The sequence below is a fragment of the Venturia canescens genome, chromosome 2, assembly GCF_019457755.1.
Source record: "Venturia canescens isolate UGA chromosome 2, ASM1945775v1, whole genome shotgun sequence".
NCBI classification, from domain to species: domain Eukaryota; kingdom Metazoa; phylum Arthropoda; class Insecta; order Hymenoptera; family Ichneumonidae; genus Venturia; species Venturia canescens.
Window position 1 is genome coordinate 21,690,001 of NC_057422.1, and position 5,000 is coordinate 21,695,000.

A 5,000-nucleotide genomic window follows, 5' to 3' on the forward strand; every position below is an offset into this window, starting at 1 on the left:
CAAGATCAAATTCAAATTCAAATTCAAAATTCAAATTCAAATTCAAATTCAAATTCAAATTCAAAATTCAAATTCAAATTCAAATTCAATTTCAAAATTCAAATTCAAATTCAAATTCAAATTCAAATTCAAATTTAAATTCAAATTCAAATTCAAATTCAAATTCAAATTCAAATTCAAATTCAAATTCAAAATTCAAATTCAAATACAAATTCAAATTCAAATTCAAAATTCAAATTCAAATTCAAAATTCAAATTCAAATTCAAATTCAAATTCAAATTCAAATCCAAATTCACATTCAAATTCAAAATTCAAATTCAAATTCAAATTCAAATTCAAATTCAAAATTCAAATTCAAATTCAAATTCAAATTCAAATTCAAATTCAAAATTCAAATTCAATTTCAAATTCAAATTCAAATTCAAATTCAAATTCAAAATTCAAATTCAAATTCAAATTCAAATTTGAATTCAAATTCAAATTCAAAATTCAAATTCAAATTCAAATTCAAATTCAAATTCAAAATTCAAATTCAAATTCAAATTCAAATTTGAATTCAAATTCAAATTAAAATTTCAATTCAAATTCAAATTCAAATTCAAATTCAAAATTCAAATTCAAATTCAAATTCAAATTCAAATTCAAATTCAAAATTCAAGGTCAAATTCAAATTCAAATTCAAATTCAAAATTCAAAATCAAATTCAAAATTCAAATTCAAATTCAAATTCAAATTTAAAATTCAAATTCAAATTCAAATTCAAATTCAAATTCAAAATTCAAATTCAAATTCAAATTCAAATTCAATTTCAAATTCAAATTCAAATTCAAATTCAAAATTCAAATTCAAATTCAAATTCAAATTCAAAATTCAAATTCAAATTCAAATTCAAATTCAAACTCAAATTCAAATTCAAATTCAAATTCAAATTCAAAATTCAAATTTAAATTCAAATTCAAATTTAAATTCAAATTCAAATTCAAAATTCAAAGTCAAATTCAAATTCAAATTCAAATTCAAATTCAAATTCAAATTCAAATTCAAATTAAAATTCAAATTCAAATTCAAAATTCAAATTCAAATTCAAATTCAAATTCAAATTCAAATTCAAATTCAAAATTCAAATTCAAATTCAAATTCAAATTCAAATTCAAAATTCAAATTCAAATTCAAATTCAAAATTCAAATTCAAATTCAAATTCAAATTCAAATTCAAGTTTGAATTCAAATTCAAATTCAAATTTAAATTCAAATTCAAATTCAAATTCAAATTCAATTTTGAATTCAAATTCAAATTCAAATTGAAATTCAAATTCAAAATTCAAAGTCAAATTCAAATTCAAATTCAAATTCAAATTCAAATTCAAATTCAAATTCAAATTTAAAATTCAAATTCAAATTCAAATTCAAATTCAAATTCAAATTCAAAATTCAAATTCAAATTCAAATTCAAATTCAAATTCAAATTCAAATTCAAATTCAAATTCAAATTCAAATTCAAATTCAAAATTCAAATTTAAGTTCAAATTCAAATTCAAATTCAAATTCAAATTCAAAATTCAAAGTCAAATTCAAATTCAAATTCAAATTCAAATTCAAATTCAAATTCAAATTCAAAATCCAAATTCAAATTCAAATTCAAATTCAAATTCAAATTCAAATTCAAAATCCAAATTCAAATTCAAAATTCAAATTCAAATTCAAATTCAAAATTCAAATTCAAATTCGAATTCAAATTCAAATTCAAATTCAAATTCAAATTCAAAATTCAAATACAAATTCAAATTCAAATTCAAATTCAAAATTCAAAGTCAAATTCAAATTCAAATTCAAATTCAAATTCAAATTCAAATTCAATTTTGAATTCAAATTCAAATTCAAATTCAAAATTCAAATTCAAATTCAAATTCAATTTTGAATTCAAATTCAAATTCAAATTCAAAATTCATATTTAAATTCAAATTCAAAATTCAAATTTAAATTCAAATTCAAATTCAAATTCAAATTCAATCTCAAAATTCAAAGTCAAATTCAAATTCAAATTCAAATTCACATTCAAATTCAAATTCAATCTCAAAATTCAAATTCAAATTCAAATTCAAATTCAAATTCAAATTCAAATTCAAATTCAAATTCAAAATTCAAAATTCAAATTCAAATTCAAATTCAAATTCAAATTCAAATTCAAATTCAAATTCAATTTCAAATTCAAATTCAAATTCAAATTCAAATTCAAATTCAAATTCAAATTCAAATTCAAATTCAAAATTCAAAATTCAAATTCAAATTCAAATTCAAATTCAAATTCAAATTCAAATTCAAAATTCAACTTCAATTTCAAATTCAAATTCAAATTCAAATTCAAATTCAAATTCAAATTCAAAATTCAACTTCAATTTCAAATTCAAATTCAAATTCAAATTCAAATTCAAATTGAAAATTCAAATTCAAATTCAAATACAAATTCAAATTCAAATTCAAATTCAAATTCAAAATTCAAATTCAAATTCAAATTCAAATTTGAATTCAAATTCAAATTCAAAATTCAAATTCAAATTCAAATTCAAATTCAAATTCAAATTCAAAATTCAAATTCAAATTCAAATTCAAATTCAAAATTCAAATTCAAATTCAAATTCAAATTCAAATTCAAATTCAAATTCAAAATTCAAATTCAAATTCAAATTCAAATTCAAATTCAAATTCAAATTCAAATTCAAATTCAAAATTCAAAATTCAAATTCAAATTCAAATTCAAATTCAAATTCAAATTCAAATTCAAATTCAAAATTCAAATTCAATTTCAAATTCAAATTCAAATTCAAATTCAAATTCAAATTCAAATTTAAATTCAAATTCAAATTCAAAATTCAAATTCAAATTCAAAATTCAAATTCAAATTCAAAATTCAAATTCAAATTCAAATTCAAAGTTCAAATTCAAATTCAAATTCAAAAATTCAAATTCAAATTCAAATTCAAATTCAAATTCAAATTCAAATTCAAATTCAAAATTCAAATTCAAATTCAAATTCAAATTCAAATTCAAACTCAAATTCAAATTCAAATTCAAATTCAAATTCAAAATTCAAATTCAAATTCAAATTCAAATTCAAATTCAAAATTCAAATTCAAATTCAAATTCAATTTCAAAATTCAAATTCAACTTCAAATTCAAATTCAAATTCAAATTCAAATTCAAATTCAAAATTCAAAATTCAAATTCAAATTCAAATTCAAATTCAAATTCAAATTCAAATTCAAATTCAAAATTCAAATTCAATTTCAAATTCAAATTCAAATTCAAATTCAAATTCAAATTCAAATTTAAATTCAAATTCAAATTCAAAATTCAAATTCAAATTCAAAATTCAAATTCAAATTCAAAATTCAAATTCAAATTCAAATTCAAAGTTCAAATTCAAATTCAAATTCAAAAATTCAAATTCAAATTCAAATTCAAATTCAAATTCAAATTCAAATTTAAATTCAAATTCAAATTCAAATTCAAATTCAAATTCAAATTCAAAATTCAAATTCAAATTCAAATTCAAATTCAAATTCAAAATTCAAATTCAAATTCAAATTCAAAATTCAAATTCAAATTCAAATTCAAATTCAAATTCAAATTCAAATCCAAATTCACATTCAAATTCAAAATTCAAATTCAAATTCAAATTTCAAGTTCAATTTCAAATTCAAAATTCAAATTCAATTTCCAATTCAAAAATTCAAATTCAAATTCAAATTCAAATTCAAATTCAAATTCAAATTTAAAATTCAAATTCAAATTCAAATTCAAATTCAAATTCAAATTCAAATTCAAATTCAAAATTCAAAGTCAAATTCAAATTCAAATTCAAATTCAAATTCAATTTTGAATTCAAATTCAAATTCAAATTCAAAATTCAAATTCAAATTTAAATTCAATTTTGAATTCAAATTCAAATTCAAATTCAAAATTCAAATTTAAATTCATATTCAAATTCAAATTCAAAATTCATATTTAAATTCAAATTCAAAATTCAAATTTAAATTCAAATTCAAATTCAAATTCAAATTCAATCTCAAAATTCAAAGTCAAATTCAAATTCAAATTCAAATTCAAATTCAAATTCAAATTCAAAATTCAAAATTCAAATTCAAATTCAAATTCAAATTCAAATTCAAATTCAAATTCAAATTCAAATTCAAAATTCAAAATTCAAATTCAAATTCAAATTTGAATTCAAATTCAAATTCAAATTCAAATTCAAATTCAATTTCAAATTCAAATTCAAATTCAAATTCAAATTCAAATTCAAATTCAAATTCAAATTCAAATTCAAATTCAAATTCAAAATTCAACTTCAATTTCAAATTCAAATTCAAATTCAAATTCAAATTCAAATTGAAAATTCAAATTCAAATTCAAATTCAAATTCAAATTCAAATTCAAATTCAAATTCAAAATTCAAATTCAAATTCAAATTCAAATTTGAATTCAAATTCAAATTCAAAATTCAAATTCAAATTCAAATTCAAATTCAAATTCAAATTCAAATTCAAAATTCAAATTCAAATTCAAATTCAAATTCAAAATTCAAATTCAAATTCAAATTCAAATTCAAATTCAAATTCAAATTCAAAATTCAAATTCAAATTCAAATTCAAATTCAAATTCAAATTCAAATTCAAATTCAAATTCAAAATTCAAAATTCAAATTCAAATTCAAATTCAAATTCAAATTCAAATTCAAATTCAAATTCAAAATTCAAATTCAAATTCAAATTCAAATTCAAATTCAAATTCAAAATTCAAATTCAAATTCAAATTCAAATTCAAAATTCAAATTCAAATTCAAAATTCAAATTCAAATTCAAATTCAAATTCAAATTCAAATTCAAATTCAAATTCAAAATTCAAATTCAATTTCAAATTCAAATTCAAATTCAAATTCAAATTCAAATTTAAATTCAAATTCAAATTCAAAATTCAAATTCAAATTCAAAATTCAAAT